This window comes from Lepisma saccharinum, chromosome 4, assembly GCF_977018435.1.
Source record: "Lepisma saccharinum chromosome 4, izLepSacc3.1, whole genome shotgun sequence".
Lineage (NCBI taxonomy): Eukaryota > Metazoa > Arthropoda > Insecta > Zygentoma > Lepismatidae > Lepisma > Lepisma saccharinum.
Window position 1 is genome coordinate 33293932 of NC_139232.1, and position 18794 is coordinate 33312725.

Here is an 18794-nt window from a genome sequence, read left to right on the forward strand (position 1 = left end):
CACGTTGGAGTGACGCTTCCGAAGAGGTTATTCCACCACGCTCTATTGTCTCCAAACTAGGACGGGCCGTGTCCGAAGTTTACTTGCGCGGATTAAGCTTCCGCCTGGCTGTCGCCCATAGCTCAATTGCAATCGCTGTCCACAAACTGATCAATTAGAACCGATTTGATCTGGCGTCCGTAATTGTCGCTTGATCGTGACGAAACTCCACACATCCGTCCTTGCACATATGCCGCTGCGCTGGTATAAGTTTCACATGAATCTGACCGTTGGAAACCGAGATATTTAAATGTTTGTCATTACGGTCGAATTTCCTAAGCTTTAGACGCATAGCGTGACCCTTCAGGTGCTCGCCCTTAACACACGCGAACGTCTCGTTCCTCCCGTCGGCTTGGCAAAAATCAAATATGTAACCTTACAAATTAAAACACTCAACACTTTGAATCAAGACGTCTCTTTACCGCTACATACATGAATAATAATAATGACGGTAAATCTGACTGTCACAGTGTTGGCTGATTGATTTGGTGTCTTAAGTTCACTTTATGCCCAGTTAGGCTAATCGGAACTGGACCTACAGTTTAAAGTGGGATCCGAACCACTATCTTCCTCAACCGAGTATCGAACCCGGGATCCTTTAATTACAAGGCGAGGACGCTCCCACTGCGCCATTGGGGATTGTGTTCGAAACGAATGAATCAATTTTGGGTGATATGATATGCAGCCATTGTAAGGCTATTGAAAGAAAAGCTATGGGAACCTGCTAGTTTCTCTATTGCAGACAGCAAACCATGAACATGGAAGAGAAGTTTATATATTGTGAAACCTGACGCTATGTGCCCGAATCCATAGAGACGTAGCAACGTTAAACAACCTGTTATGATACATATAGATTTAAAAAGGACGAAATAAAAAGATTGTATGCGCCTCCCTGATGGCGTAGTGGTAAGGTCTTGTAATCAAGGGGTCCCAGATTGTGCTAAGGTCTGACACAATAATTCATTTTTTTTTTGGTTACCAATGGCATTGTTAACTAATATTCTTAATTTCAGTTTCAAGATGAAATCGGCTACGAAATAAAAGGAGTGGGTTAATTTTTCTGTTACGAAATCCAACTTTTGTAGTAGACCTTGGTCACATTCAGATGTCACGTAATAAACAAATCTGACACATTTTCGAAGTATTAAATTGGTATCTACTTTGGAATCATCTTTCAAATATAATACATTTTTGCCGCGTCCAACCGTAGTATTTAATTCCTGTTTTATCAGCTTTAAGAAACCTGATTTGGAGGGGGGTTACAAATGCCCTTTCCCCCCCCGTCAAGTTACGCCTATAACGAACAGAAATTCAAAGTGAAAGACTGTCCCGACTAAATCGGCAGACACGTCTGATACACTTACTATTGAGATAATCATAATTAAGCGTGTAGTTGAAAACAACCTTCCTTTCATATACGTATTGCATGCAGCTCTATTTTTTCTGCAATATGGATAAAGAACTGGGGGCGTGGAGTAGCACAACATACCACGTAACCAATAGTCACATGACCCTCCTTCCTTCCTGTCATGTTGACCTTCGCGCTGAAGACGTTTTACGGTGTTAAGACAGGCAATATCAGCCAATCATCGAAGGATGCAATGTGTGTTGCCTACCCTCCTGCATTATTTGCCCCTATTAAAACCTTATGGGGAAAAACTTGTTTCCATAACTGTACACGCCCTTACAACACCTGCTAACCATGTATTCATATTATCCAGATGATCTAGACCCACAGAAACACGAGTACGATATATATCATCTACCGCAGTTATCATGCCATATTTATCCCACCACTGCAGCATAAGCAGTGCCAACAATACTTCGACTTCAAATATGGAAATTAATATTTACTTTCTTCTCAACCACGCCCAAAAGTATGTTAACACATACGAATCACTAATCTTAATAAGAAAAGTATCATGCAATATAAAAAAGCACTTAGACCCTCCAAAATGATGAAAGACATCACTTACAATGAAATCTATTACCGAAGTGAGGGCATAACCCTCTCAACGGGGGAAAAAAGTGGTGGAGAAAAACTGACACAAGTACTCAGAGTTCGGTTAGTTCATATGAACTTTCCAGCATGCTCATTAGCAGTGCGTAGTTACAGATCGGTTAGTTCATTGAACTATCCAACTTGACTAGTGCCTATTTTAAGTGGGAGCAAGAAAATTAACAACAAACATTGGTGGTTGACTGTTGCATGTGTGACGAGACTAGGTAGACGAGACTTTCCCGTTCCTATTTTTCCTCATGCAGTGCACTACAAAATTTCCCAAACCTATATTCTCCTTAAAATTTTAGAGCCACCGCACTTTGGACTCACCCGTCAAGCAACGCACGGATACGCAGCATTGTGATTGTTATCGTGAGATCATACCCTTAAAGCTCCAAGTTAAAAAAAAATCAACGTCCAAAAATAACACATATGGTGACCAACCGGTTAGAATGAACGGCTCTGCGAATGAATTAAGCTCATCCCTAGCCCTTACCTTTAACTTAAATTCCCGCAGGCTTTTAGAAAGAAAAACAAAACAATTAATCTACACTGATGGATGAAATTCGTAAACTCAAAGAAGTTCAACTATTTCGCTTAACCGAAAAAGGGGGGGGGGAGTATGCTAGCTTTCCGTACACCCCCAACCCAGAACAGTAGAATTTAACATAAAACCCTTGCTGATATGGAAGTTCAGTTTATCGACTTATGAGACCAGAGCGAGATGAACCTTTCCATCCTGAAAGAAACATTCTTATTAACATGATACCATTTAAATTACATTAAACATGCCTGGATACAAAATATTGATTTGGAGTCAGAAATACTGCTTTGACTACAACTATTTATTTACAATAGCATGCAAACAAATTTGTATTATACAATGAATATTTTCTTACAGGTCAGGTGCCAAGTACAAATTATTATTTTTCTTACCGAAATATTTTAACGGTTTCAAATACCGGCATTGTATTATCCAAACAAAACAAAACTGAAACATTCATCAAAGTTTGTCGTAAAGACACACGTCAGAGACCTTTAACCTTCTTTAACGACTGTAAGTAAAATTCCTCAACGTTCTTATTTACTTTTTTCCAATATGGCTGCCACGGACGCCAAGTTTTCCGCCAAATCTTAAAACAAAGAAAGCACACGAATTATGGCCATTTGTGACACACGGATGCTAGCATTATTATATTTGTGAAAGAATTTGGGTGTAGATCACAATTCTTCCCATCCTTGTAACTGTGATGCAAGGGATGACATCAAAACAGTACTTACGGATCAGATGCCATCGGGGAAATTTCCGTTATGTTTAACTTAAAATATCCATCTTTATACACAATGGAAAATCCATACTCATCGAGATTTTTGACGAACAGTCCTTCCTCAACAATTTAAGACATATGGATTCACTTAACACTTCCCATTATGTTCGATATCCATTGATGCTTCCTCCAATCCCTTTTTACATCCAACAAGATTCTTTCCTCTCCCGGAACGAGTCCTGAACAGTTCCCTCGATTCCGATTCCTGCTCTTTCCAATCCACCGCTTATGCACAGGTAACGGGTACGATGACCCGTTCCTCGAACCAGTTCACTTTTATTGCGCCGTCTTCCGGCGTTGACGAAAGTTTTTCTTTTGTTGCAATACCAAAACGCAAGTTACTAATTGCGATATATTTTAAATGTTCATAATCTAATTTAAATATTATTTTTTGTAGTAAACACAATACAATCTTATTTATAACACTTATACAAACATTCGTGTTAATTTTCACATAAAAGTACTTTGAGGCTATCTATTGTCAAATCTTAGTACTAATGTTCGGTTCAAGGTAAATTCAGCACTTAAATGCCATCTATCGGCAGTTTCGGCACAATCGGCCTTAAATCACTTTGCAAATGTTACAGCCATGACAAATATTGTCATAGTTGGCGCCCAACTAAAGGCCGAACCCATCTAAACAATTCTTACAATAGATTAATATTCAACTGAACATAGAACATAGACTCTGATAATCACAAAAATCAATTACACCATTTACAACATCATACTATTTACAACAAGAACACTGTATGAATTTCACAGGAAGGGAATGCTCATGTCGCCCTGGTCACCACATGATTACAAATTTCATCAGGTATTGAGTGAGTCTATGACCCATCAGTCGCGTGCTGTCCCGCCGCAAAACCTTGCTCACTTGGCTCCACAGCCCGTCGCAGGCAAGATTCCACTTGGACTAACAAGGCATTTATTACCTGAAATTTCGAATCCAGACAAAACTGAGCATCAACATTCTAAGTACTCCCTTACTTTCCCATAATACTTGCTAAACCCACAAATGAATAGCTTACTCTGCAATTTGTCTAACTCTCCTATCTTCACCACTCTAACTATCGTTAGTAATTGAAGTTCCCAACTAGCATACTCCGGTCCGCCGCTGAATCCCTCCTACTTGGCCATATTAGCCCGCCGCAGGTGATCATCTACTTGACCTATATGCGTCATTTCTGAACAGTACACCTCACTCTTGATTTGTATAAGCAGGCTCACTCACATGACGAACGAGTGAGTCAAGTTCCTGCAACCTTTCATCAATCGATTAAGCTGTTCGTGATATACCTCTACCACAAAGGTGTCATGAATGTAAAGTCTCAATGCATTACACAATAATGATTCATTATGTATGTCGAATCAAATTCGATTATTTTAGAAAAATCTTTCGAAGTCAGATGGAAATACCGTCATTAAAAGTTATCTGCTGACATGTGTTTCTAATAGCACGCGTGCCCAAGTTACCGCACCTTTGTCGCTATTAACATGTTCCATCAGAATTACCAGGCTGCTGACAACGAACAGAAACAAATTAACAATATGCGAAAACCCCTTTCCAAAAATTTCACTACTTCACCTAGAATGCAGGTTACCATCGGGTGTGAGTGTAAGAACTACTCCCCCTACCATCACCATACAATCTGAGATAAAGAATATAATTTTCAATTATTCCTATTAAACCTCTTTAAGGTTAGTTAGTCCGAGACTTTTCTGTGTCGGGATGAAACCTGTCCTCGGTTTGCTTGCTATCCCCCTTTGACACTTTCTCGAGTCACCATGTTACTATCATGTATCGGAACTACCCCCTAAAGGAAGAGCATGTGAACCTGTCCTTAGGTCACAATACTGGACTTTATGTTCTCGCAGAACAAAACAAAAGCATAATTCTTTCTTCAAACAACTCAAGTTTAATGCGATCACTGTCATCAAAAAACAATGGAGAAATATTAAATACTTTTACATTATTACCATTATGTAATGACATAATGAAGTCATTGACTTCTTCCCAATTCCGCCACGCAGTGGAACCCTTTGAAGACATCAGTTTTGGAATAGGTGGCAATGTTAACAGATTTATATCCTTCGTCCTGCTAGACAGTTCTTTGACTGTTTCCACCAACCCCCTTTTTATTTCTTCCACTGATCGATATCTAAGTAAATCATTAGATCCAATCATAACGAGAACAGAATCAGCAAGTCTTTGACATGACCTTAGTCTTTCATTCAACTGATCAATTGTTTGCCCACTCACCGATAGACCAATGTGCCTATTGCCATCTGCATCAAATGAAACTGGGTAACCTGCAAAATTTTGAGCAACCCTCACAAACATACTGTCACCTACGAGCTGTCTACCTTCAAAGATGGGGATATTTCTACCCATATTTTGATTACCTGCCCGCGGTGTATAACCATTGAAGCGATTATTAGGAGGATTTATCTTGACCCCACTCACATCACCTCCCGCGATGCGAGTTCCGACTCGTTTCCCGAAACAGACTCTCTAGCTGAAAACGACGTAGCCTGAACTCGTCTCTTACTACGCGGACTGACCTGAGGCTTCATCACATTCCCAGACGAAGATGTATTAGCATCTTTCAGATTCATTCTACCTGTGGTATCCTTCGCTTGAGATACCACAGAGACTCTACCCAAAGTTTCACGGCCATTTTTGCTCTTTTGAGTGTAACCCTGTTCCTTCTTAGTTCCCAGATCCCTCAAAGACTCATAGCTTTCAATGGCAAGAAGTGCTTCTGAAAAAGTGGAAACATCCTGCATGACGAAGTGTTCCTTTAGTTTGTAAGGCAACAAAGTACCCAACTGGGCTACTAGATGAGACTCTTCCAAGTTGGGTTGTATAGATTTCAACAGCTTGAAATTTTTTGAGAAAAATTGGAGGACGCTTTCCTCTACTGACTTATTGTAAGGCGAATTAAGTATTCTAGTAAGGCAAGAGCTGCGCCATCTAGAATTCTCATAATGTGAAAGAAACCCCTGTTTGAATTCCACATAAGAACAAATCTTACCCTTATTTTCCCCGTACCATACTTTTGCGCTGTCAACCAACAACTTAGGTACATAGTTGAGGTACTGGTTCTCATGAATCCCATATAAATCTAAGAGTTCCTCAGTTTTCTCCAAGAACTGAGGCGGTGTCACATCAGAAACTATCCCATTAAATTTCGGAAATTTTAATAAGTCCTGCGGTTTAATGTGTACGCTGTTCGGACGCAACACTGGATGTGTTCCCCCACCCTCAGCCGGTACACTGCCCTGTCGGTCTAGACCAGTTTCCTCTTTAGAGATCACATTACCCTCGTTCAACAACAATTTCTTGTGTCGCGTTTTCAAGTAACTTTTCTTGTTTCTTTTACTGTCAAAGTCTTTGTAGACATCTTCCTTACACGACGTTCCAGAACTCGCGTAACCATTTTTAACCTTTACATAACTACCGACACCAATACGTGAAACGCTTTCTAAATCGGAGTCATCTGTAGCAGTAGCCTTATTAGCAAACTTCTTGTTCAAACCTCTAGTTTCCCCTCCCAACAATCTATTATCCGCAGTGTAATTCGATTCCTTATTTGTACTATCTACACACCTGTAGTCCCACCGGGTAACAACTTCATTCAATTTACTCATCGTCCCTTCTATTGACCTCAAAGTAGATCTTACGACAAGAGGAAGTGCAACCTCTTTAGACAAGTCTTCCTCTTTATCAGATCTTTGGTCATTCCCAACTGCAAAGTCAACCAAATTCCTTTCCCTTTTTACACAGCTATCCAACATTGGAATGCCATTAACATTTTTTGCTACATAGTCGTGATCGGTAAAATTAGTTAAACCTTTGTTTTCTGCGACTACACACATTTTTTGGATAACCTCCTGCCTCAATGTTTGGATTTCCAGAGCATTGTCTAATTTGAGCTGCTCAATGTTATCACGAACACCCTGTACTTCCCCTTCCAACTTGCTTAGCAAGGAGTCATATTTCTTTTCCACACCCTCTGCTCTGGTAATGCACTCAATACGGTATTGAGCCACGCATCTTTTAATTTCTTCATTCCCCTGTCTGACTTCAAGGATACTTTTATCGGTTTCAACCTTGAACTGACACAATTTGGTCTCCAAGTTGATAACCATATCCTTAGTTGAAGCGAGCTCACTTTTGAGTTTCATTACTCTCCTTGAGTTCCTCTTTAAGCTCCCTGGTGGTACTCATGAGTTTATCACCAAGTTCCCCTTTGAGAGCTTCATTACTCTCTCTGAGTTCACCTTTGACAGCTTCCTTACTCTCCTTAATGAACGCAAACAGGGCATCGAGCGTCACTGGCTCATGTTCAGTACCCATAATGAAAGATTTACGCAATCTACTAAAAAAAAATCTACTTTTTTTTTTTTGTAAAGATAAACTGCACGAACAATTCAACAATGCCTAAGTCTCATAATCTTTCTGTGACGAGACTAGGTAGACGAGACTTTCCCGTTCCTATTTATCCTCATGCAGTGCACTACAAAATTTCCCAAACCTATATTCTCCTTAAAATTTTAGAGCCACCGCACTTTGGACTCACCCGTCAAGCAACGCACGGATACGCAGCATTGTGATTGTTATCGTGAGATCATACCCTTAAAGCTCCAAGTTAAAAAAAATCAACGTCCAAAAATAACACATATGGTGACCAACCGGTTAGAATGAACGGCTCTGCGAATGAATTAAGCTCACCCCTAGCCCTTACCTTTAACTTAAATTCCCGCAGGCTTTTAGAAAGAAAAACAAAACAATTAATCTACACTGATGGATGAAATTCGTAAACTCAAAGAAGTTCAACTATTTCGCTTAACCGAAAAAGGGGGGGGGAGTATGCTAGCTTTCCGTACACCCCCAACCCAGAACAGTAGAATTTAACATAAAACCCTTGCTGATATGGAAGTTCAGTTTATCGACTTATGAGACCAGAGCGAGATGAACCTTTCCATCCTGAAAGAAACATTCTTATTAACATGATACCATTTAAATTACATTAAACATGCCTGGATACAAAATATTGATTTGGAGTCAGAAATACTGCTTTGACTACAACTATTTATTTACAATAGCATGCAAACAAATTTGTATTATACAATGAATATTTTCTTACAGGTCAGGTGCCAAGTACAAATTATTATTTTTCTTACCGAAATATTTTAACGGTTTCAAATACCGGCATTGTATTATCCAAACAAAACAAAACTGAAACATTCATCAAAGTTTGTCGTAAAGACACACGTCAGAGACCTTTAACCTTCTTTAACGACTGTAAGTAAAATTCCTCAACGTTCTTATTTACTTTTTCCAATATGGCTGCCACGGACGCCAAGTTTTCCGCCAAATCTTAAAACAAAGAAAGCACACGAATTATGGCCATTTGTGACACACGGATGCTAGCATTATTATATTTGTGAAAGAATTTGGGTGTAGATCACAATTCTTCCCATCCTTGTAACTGTGATGCAAGGGATGACATCAAAAAAGTACTTACGGATCAGATGCCATCGGGGAAATTTCCGTTATGTTTAACTTAAAATATCCATCTTTATACACAATGGAAAATCCATACTCATCGAGATTTTTGACGAACAGTCCTTCCTCAACAATTTAAGACATATGGATTCACTTAACACTTCCCATTATGTTCGATATCCATTGATGCTTCCTCCAATCCCTTTTTACATCCAACAAGATTCTTTCCTCTCCCGGAACGAGTCCTGAACAGTTCCCTCGATTCCGATTCCTGCTCTTTCCAATCCACCGCTTATGCACAGGTAACGGGTACGATGACCCGTTCCTCGAACCAGTTCACTTTTATTGCGCCGTCTTCCGGCGTTGACGAAAGTTTTTCTTTTGTTGCAATACCAAAACGCAAGTTACTAATTGCGATATATTTTAAATGTTCATAATCTAATTTAAATATTATTTTTTGTAGTATACACAATACAATCTTATTTATAACACTTATACAAACATTCGTGTTAATTTTCACATAAAGTACCTTGAGGCTATCTATTGTCAAATCTTAGTACTAATGTTCGGTTCAAGGTAAATTCAGCACTTAAATGCCATCTATCGGCAGTTTCGGCACAATCGGCCTTAAATCACTTTACAAATGTTACAGCCTTGAGAAATATTGTGTATGTTACGCCCTCCCTTGCCCGGGAAAACAAATGCTACCACTACCTAGATAGAGGCGGCAAAATCTCCCTCGGACAAGCGAAATAGCGTTACGGTCCAGGTTAAGTTCGTGTGTAGGAACCGGTGACCGACAGTGCATAGTGATAAGCCATATCGAATAAAAACAAAGACATATGTACTTTCAAATAACCACCTCTTTACCTGTAGCCGGGAAGCGGCTAGCTGCATACCTGAAAATCACGGGTAGCGACATGCATACGAAAATGATATAGCCCAAAATTAACTTGAAAATAAAAAGTATATTCTATTCATAACCAACAAAAATGGAATTATTACAGGTCCCCACACTTGCACTCTCACATTCTCTCTCAGATTCAATCCTCATGGGGTCATCGACACAAGAAATTATACATGACATGTACAGGTTTTATGACGACAAGCCCTAATTATTGCATTCTCAATTAATTTTATCTTACTTTTTGTCTAATCAGGTCATTTGTGATTTTGCTCCAGTGCTACTTAAATCCTAGCCAGCCCTTACTTAAATTCACCTTTTGTTTTTAAAAAAGAAACTAGTCGGCGCGGTGACAATACATTACTTGACCAGTATAAACAAAGGCGTCTCAACGGCAATTACATTCACGTGGGCGGACGTTTTCCTTTTACAGGACCTCACGTGGTTCCAAACATAACAAGTAACCTCCGTTGAGTGGCGCAAACATATACTCTTTAGCAGGCGGGACTTAAACACTTCGCCGCGACGAGCAATTCACATTACCAGGCAAATACTTTAAAAAATAATCACATATGCAACCTGACATAGCTAGCAGCGACACAGCGCTGACACATAAAAATGAACAAACCTCAAGTAGAATATGCAATTAAGCGGGCGGCGCTTTACTCTAATAGTACGCACTTTAAACAAATACAAAGGAGCGCAAACAACAATAAATTTAAGACCATAAAAAATATCACAAGGAATAAGGAAAATTGACCTGAGACGAATAGATTACAAATGACAAGCGCGACGGGAGTTTGGTATGAAGTTCGAGTTGAGTGGGCGTTTTCAAAATGTCGACGAATTTCAAGGGCGTTCTCTAAATCAATCGGGTCGTCACGTGTTAAGGTTCACACAGATGAATACTTTACAATCTCTCAGCTTCCGGGGTGCATCCTGGCGTCTTTATGGGCGATTGAAAAACACATAGTATTCACACGGAAGGTTTCCTTGGTCGCGACGATGGAGATGCAAAAAGGATTCAAACACCTAGTTCGCCGGCTCCTCTTCCTCTCGGGATCGGTGGATCTCCGTGGTATGGCGCGGTTCGGACGTCGCATCTGAGCGGTCGTTGTAGGCGTCGTCGGGGCGTCAACATCTCTCTCTACGTCTCTCTGTCGCGGCTGGTAGGCGTCGTCGGCGTGGCTCGTCGTCCCTCTCTCTCTCCGTGGCGGGTAGGCATCGTCGGCGTGGCTCATATTTCTCTCTCTCTCTCTCTCCGTGGCGGGTAGGCATCGTCGGCGTGGCTCATCTTTCTCTCTCTCTCTCTCCGTGGCGGGTAGGCATCATCGGCGTAGTCTCGTCTGACATCTGGCGAATCGACGTAACGCCCTCATCTCCCTTCTTCCTCTAGCCCGCCATAGTTTCCGGTGTTCCTCGTTTCTCAAAAATTATAAATGGCGTAAGGTAATCACGGAAACACGGTTTCGCTTTAACTTCCCCCCAGCGGTTGAGGTAGGCGCACTCGTGTAGACTTACTGCCTATCACACACACTGGTGTTCGCACAACACAACAAAGTCCACTGTACACGAAAGGTAGCACGAAGGTGCTCTCGTTCCAAGAATCGCGGCAAAACTGTATATGGAGAGGTAGCACGGAGCTGCTCTCGCTACAAGGATCGCGGTAAGACTGTGTATGGAAAAACCATGTCCTTCGTTTTATTTGGATTTTGAAAAAGGACGCTAGGCGCACGTTGGAGTGACGCTTCCGAAGAGGTTATTCCACCACGCTCTATTGTCTCCAAACTAGGACGGACCGTGTCCGAAGTTTACTTGTGCGGATTAAGCTTCCGCCTGGCTGTCGCCCATAGCTCAATTGCAATCGCTGTCCACAAACTGATCAATTAGAACCGATTTGATCTGGCGTCCGTAATTGTCGCTTGATCGTGACGAAACTCCACACATCCGTCCTTGCACACATGCCGCTGCGCTGGTATAAGTTTCACATGAATCTGAACGTTGGAAACCGAGATATTTAAATGTTTGTCATTAAGGTCGAATTTCCTAAGCTTTAGACGCATAGCGTGACCCTTCAGGTGCTCACCCTTAACACACGCGAACGTCTCGTTCCTCCCGTCGGCTTGGCAAAAATCAAATATATAATCTTACAAATTAAAACACTCAACACTTTGAATCAACACGTCTTTTTACCGCTACATACATGAATAATAATGATAATAATAATAATGACGGTAAATCTGACTGTCACAACCGTCATACATGCATCCTTTCATATCGAAATAATATCCAGATGAGATCAAAAATTGTACTTTTCGTGTCCATACAATATCCAAAGTACGTACAAAAAAGTCTAAATCAAAGCATAATGTCCAGATTACGTCCCACTTGATGTCCAAAACATGTCCAAAAGTGATCCGAAAATGTCCAAAACATATCCTTTCTGGATATTGGACATTTGGACATTCCTGGATATCTATTGGATATCCAGAACTTCCGACACAAATATCCAAAAGATATCCAGTGGACATTTGTGTGCTGTGTAGGGTTATGGGTAGCCCTAAAATATTTCTAGGGGTAATTCTCGATATTTTAGGAATATTATTACTTATCTTTATTAAAGCTTCTTGTAAAAATCATTAACTAACTAACTAACTCTCTAGCCTTCTTAAACCCAAAGGTTCATGGCTGCAGCAACACAGGCCTTCCATCTGTCCCTATCTTGAGCAAGATCTATATACTTTTTTCCATCCCTACCGATTTCCTTTAGGTCCATCTCAACGTTGTCCCTCCATCTTCGTCTTGGCCTTCGTACAGGTCTCTTACCAGTTTCCCAACAAGAATCCTGTAAACTCCTCTTTCCTCTCCCATTCGTGCCACATGGTCTGCCCATCTAAGTAAAAATAATTTGTTACTTCAATTTCCGGTTAGAACTTTAATAATAGAAACCCATTTTCCTGACGTGTTAGCAGCTGGATATTCCCCGCACCCGACCCTCTCTGAATCTTCCATGGAAATGCTGTTTCATGGTGCTTCCACTGTTTCGTCAAGGGCTCGTGTACGATCGGCACTCTTCGGAAGGAGGAGGCCGGCCTCCATGTGTCCATTACAGGCGAGCCTGCCCCTGAAATTATACTCTCCCGCATCTACTACATAGGATGTTATGGGACCAGCTGAGGCCCTCTGAGAAGGGTCTCGCTGAATGCGCAGATCAGTTCCAGGCAGGGATGGAAATTTGCTCAAATTATCGTAAGACCTAGCATTTCAGTTTTCTTTTATTAAACGTGTTTTCATGAAATTATAATTAATAAAATCATCTGTAAGAGACAAATATATATTACGATAGGCCCGGCCTCTGGGATTCTTATGAGGCTTTGCCACTGCAAATATGGGGTGTCATGTTAACTTAACGGACATTTCATTCTATCAACATTCGACCTCCAACCCTGGGCTGCAGTTTGACCTTATGGTCGAAGCAAGCCACATTCAGTATATAATCCCATAGACAAACCAAAGCCTAATTTACTTGTACTGTTAAGGTCTGCTTCTTAGTAAGGATTTAAAAACGTTGAGAGCATATACATTCAAAATCATGAAAATACTGTGTGTGTGTGTATATATATATATATATATATACATATAGAAAAGGCAGGATTCTTAAAGGTCCAGGAACTCATAAATTCTAATGGGGTCTCTTGGGTTCAGCAACAGAACCGGAACCTTCTTTTCTCGCACAATTTAAATTCGGTCCAAGTTCGTATTGTTTCATTAAACCGTATTTAAATTGATCCGGAAGAAAGGTTCCTGATCCGAATTGAAATACTTTGAACATAAAAAGGTACTTTACGGTCCAGAACCAATTTACACTTGCTGCCTTCTCTCCGGACAGGAATTGAATTTAGTTACAATTCCTGGACCTTTAACAACCCTAAGAGAAGGGCTTACAATAAAGACAGAAGAAAATAGCCCAAGAAACGTCCTAAGAAGAAAAATGATCAATACTAATGCTTCAGAATTGTAAATAAGCGTCATGAAGTGGAGTGAAGACATCAGAAAAACCTGTAACAAATTTGACATGAACGGTTGCGTTTTCCTGTGGATAAAATAAGCAAACAAGGCGAAATCAATAAACTCCGATTAGTCAATAATGAGGATGGTACAGAAACCGAGACGGCCTTTTAACAATCGAGACATGAACGAGAATTACTATCGGATTAAAAATTATAGATACTGGAGTTTAGACTGCAATTAAAAATTACCTATTAGGCCTACGTACGAGGGTCACTATTTATATTTTGAGCCTTGGCAACACTGATTGAAGTTAGGCGCGATTTGACGTTTGCACGGAATCGTCTGGCATTATTGACCATAGCGTACTTCAAATGTTTTGTCAATAGCTTCATTTGTGTTGTTTATGTTGCCTTGGAGATTGCGCGACAACAATAAAATGGAATTAACTCGTGAACATTTTCGTGCGATGATTTTTTTACGATTTTCGATGTGGATTATCAAGACAAGAGTGCATCGATCAACTTACTTCCACATTTGGCGATGAAGCCCCATCCTTTGCCACTGTGAAACGGTGGTATAACGAATTTAATCGTGGCCGCCATTCGCTCACCGACGAGATTCGCGAAGGTCGTCCAAAATCAGTTGTTGTTCAAGAAAACATTGATGCTGTGCAAAACCTAATACTGCAAGATCGTCATGTGAATTACTGTGAGATTGAGGCAACCATAGGCATTAGTTCCACCAGCATATATAAAATATTACATGATCATTTAGCTGTGAGAAAGGTATGTTCTCGTTGGATCCCACACAATTTGACAAAAACTCAAAAAGACGCTCGCGTCAATTGGTGCAAACAAATGCTCAATAAATACAATCGTGGTGCTTCAAAAGACGTATATAAAATTGTAACAGGTGACGAATCATGGATATATGCATATGAGCCGGAACGTAAACAGCAGTCGACTGTATGGGTGTTTCAAGATGAACCCAATCCAACAAAAGTTGTTCGCGCTCGAAGCACATCGAAACAGATGGTCGCCTGTTTTTTCGGGAAAACTGGTCATGTGGCAACTGTGCCTTTAGAGGAACATAGAACGGTCAACTCTGAATGGTACACAACAATTTGTTTGCCAGAGGTCTTCCGTCAAATACGGAAAACAAACAAACGCCGTCGGATCATTCTTCATCCAGACAATGCCAGCTGTCACACATCTCGTCTAACAACCGACTTTATGAACGGTCAAAAAATCGAATTGATGGGTCATCCGCCGTACAGTCCTGATTTGGCACCCAATGACTTCTTCTTGTTCCCGAATGTCAAGAATAAATTGCGTGGACAACGATTTTCGTCGACGGAAGATGCCGTTGATGTGTTCAAAAACCATATTATGGAGGTGTCTCAAGAAGACAAATGGTTCGAACGAATGCAAAAGTGTATTGACCATAAAGGAGAATACTTCGAAAAACAATAAAGCGGTTTTCAATGCAAAATTCCTGTTTTTTCATTGTTAGGCTCAAAATATAAATAGTGACCCTCGTAGAAACGATTTACATCAAAATTTAGCTTATTCAATTCTGCGTTAATGTACTCTGACCAATTTGTTTTTCTATTTCTTATCGTCGTGAGAACAAAGAGTGCCTCTTTTGTCAGGTTTTCTAAGCGGTCGCTCTTTTTAAAGTTCTATTAATAAAAAACGGGTGGACCGATCGTGATGAAATTTTCGTATGGTTCAGATAGAAAGGTTTCTAACACAATTCGGAATTCCCGGATTTTCAAAATTGTTGCTTTCCCTGCATTGAGTTGTGTGTTGTATAACTCTACGGCGATGGCCAAACATGATATTGAAGTCCTCTCATCACCGTAGAGTTAGGCAACACACACAACAAGTTGCAGGGAAGCGAGAATTTCGGGATCTAGGTGTCCCGTTTTATTGCCGGTGACTGTACAAACAAGTAGGATATTTGGAAAATTTACTTCACTGTACGATATCTCTAGACATACCAAGTGATACATGCCTAATCATTTAAAGACACGTCATCTTGTTTATATTAATTACAAAGTCAATCCATAGTGAGAATTGTGAACTTGTGCTGCGTGGTAACACATATTCAGCAAAATATTGTATTTCCGCTTTCCAAGGTTCTTGGCTTTGAAACACGTCATCAAAACAGAAAAAGTTATTAAGAAAGCGTTTGTTTTAATTACCTCCACTCACTGTGAAAGTTTTTGCGATGAAACGCTGTAAATTGATTGATTGAATTAGGTTATTTTACTTCGCTTTTCTGACACTTTTGGCTAATCGCGACGATGAGAATGAGTGGTGATGTTATAAAATTGGTGAACGGACACTCACAAAGAGCACCCATGCCCAGGAGCGGGATTCGAACCGGGGACCAACACGCTGTACGTAAATATTGTTTATACTGTAAACATTTCGTGACGAGGTGGAGACTTGTCCTTCGACGCCGCGACCGTCAAGTCTCCATACCAACTCTTGTCAATAGTATCAAACGCAAGAGCGAGAGGTACGTGCTTATTATTCCAGAGCTCATGAGGTCCGAGGTCCATGAGTTCTCAAGCTCGTTGTAATTCATGCCTCGATAATGTGTCGGTTTCGTTATTTTCCTGGAATCTCTAATCTAATCGCTTAAGGCTGATGAAACTTTTGTACTAAGCATCTTGTAGTGCGGTTATCTTGAAGCTACGGGTTGTTACAGATATGTTGGAGGGGGAGAAGAATTTGTTGAGAAAAAATATTTATCATTTTTCCGTATTTTCCAGCATATAGCCCTTTTTTGCACACATTTTTTAGGGAAATGCTTTATCACTGAATATTATAATTAATTTACAGTTTTTCAAATATATATTTATATGTATGTTCACTTTCAAGAAATAACCTACGTAATCTACCTAGGAAAGAATCCATTTTATCTTCCAGAGCAAAATAAAGCCTTTTCTAAATCAGAATCCTGCCTTCCCCCGTGGTAAAGTGGTTAGCACATTGCGCTACGACGCCATGGGGCCCAGGTTCGAATACCGGCCTGGGAATGGATGTTTGAGTGTCCATTCATCAATTTCATCGTGTTATCTCTCATCCCCATCTTCGTAAATTAGCCAAAAGTGACACAAAAGGCAAAGTAAAATAAACGAAATCAATCAATCAATCAATCAAAATCAGAATCTGTGTTTTCACACAACAAATTGTCCTCTGTACCATCCTCTGATGCAGCATCCCATGAAGCTTTGACCCATTCATAAACTGGTAAAATGCTAGGACTCTTCCCTTTCCCTGCGTATCCTGTTTTTCAGACCTGTTTTTAAAAGGGAAGAGTGCGTCTTATACACCGGCAAATAATGTACTTACTTAAGGTTTCAGATATAGTACTGAGCAACTGTTTTATACTGAAACTGTGTAACAGCAACAAAAAAAATAATAATAACACAAGCTGGCACAGAAAGAAAAACATACTTTGTTAACGATTGTTGTTCTCATAAGAAAATGTCAACATTTTATGGTAGGTTATTGTATACGTGCGGGAGTTTGTAGAAAGAGCGCCGTTCAGAAGGGAAATCGTTGTAATGGGATTGTGGAAGAGTTTTACGTTGAAGGTTGGTCGTGTAGGTATTCGAAAATAAAATTAATTAATTAGAAATACGGTTTTAATTTGCCCATTGATGATTTTATGCATAAATTTCTTGCCTGCTGGTTCACGGTGAGCGTGTGGTGACTGGATATTCAAAACACATATTTGATGAGGTGGCGAAAGAAAGAGATGAGTACAGAATCAATCCTGGAAAACATAGTTTTAGAAGCTATGGTCCAAATGGGGAATCAGTATTCAAGAATAAGGAACATATTTGAAAAAATATATGCTAAAGGAGCAACGGTGGTACAGTCAGTATTGCAAACCCGGGTTGTATTCCCGGGGTGTGTGATCTAAGGTCGGAATTCTTTGGCTCTAAAGCTCACCCAACCTCAAATCAATGGGGTACCTGGGGACAATCCCAGGGGTTAAAGGCGGCCGGAACGTGGTGCTGATCACATCACCTCCAAGATGGCCTAGATCGAGAATATGTGGGGCCCTACCCTCACATCCCCTAAATGTGGCTTCATGGTACGGTGCTATGTGCACGGGGAACTTTAGCTTTACCTTAAAGGATGAATGGTTTTGGATTTCTGTAACACTACAGAAGAACAAGGAGACACCTAGCTCTTTTAATAGTGGTTATGTATTCATTGAAGTTTATTTTTCTGTCGATGATAACATCATGATCTTTTTGAGAGGAAAGTTTTTATACAAGGGTCGTTCAAGGTTGACCGGGACTTTTATTTCTGCAGAGGAAATAGGTAGCAGAAGAAACACCAAACTATGTCAGTTTTTCAAAGTATTCTCCGTGCGCGACGAGGCACCGTTGCCATCGTTCTGGCAGCTCCCGAATTCCTTTGGTGTAGAAAGAACTTGGTTGTTGTCGTATCCACTGGAGGACATCGCTCCGCAGTGCTTCGTCTGTCGTGAATTTCTTCCCTCCCAGATGGTCTTTGTTACGTTCCTAGTAACTTTCCTCACCCTTTACTCCTATAGTCGGGAGTATGGAGTCTCTAAGGGTCTACATTGAAACCTATCTTCAGGGTAGGTGCAGAACAAATCCAACCAACGTCGTGAAGTTTTAATGAAAAGTTTATTTACTGCTTGAGTATTTACAGCCAGTGGTTAGGTAACTCGTAACTGGAACTTGGAGGTCAATTGTTAATAGATAATTTCGAACTTACTAGAAAGGTCAAACTAGGGTGGCCCAAACCTAGGTTTTACAGAAGAGCGGCATACACCTATTCACTTCTTCCTAGACTTGGAGTTATCACCCGAGATTGCCAATTTAGGTTTTTACAGAAAAGCGGCTTGCACCTATTCACTTCTTCCTAAATTGGAACTTATATCCCATTCGGCTAACCTAGGTTTTACAGAAGAGCGGCATACACCTATTCACTTCTTCCT

At 40.4% G+C, this 18794-nt stretch overlaps 1 protein-coding gene across 2 annotated transcripts in view; it reads left to right on the top strand.

Moving 5' to 3' along the window:
* LOC145986408 (trehalose transporter 1-like protein) overlaps positions 1-18794 on the top strand; it is a 128784-nt gene that overhangs the window by 26786 nt on the left and 83204 nt on the right. The window lies entirely within an intron of this gene.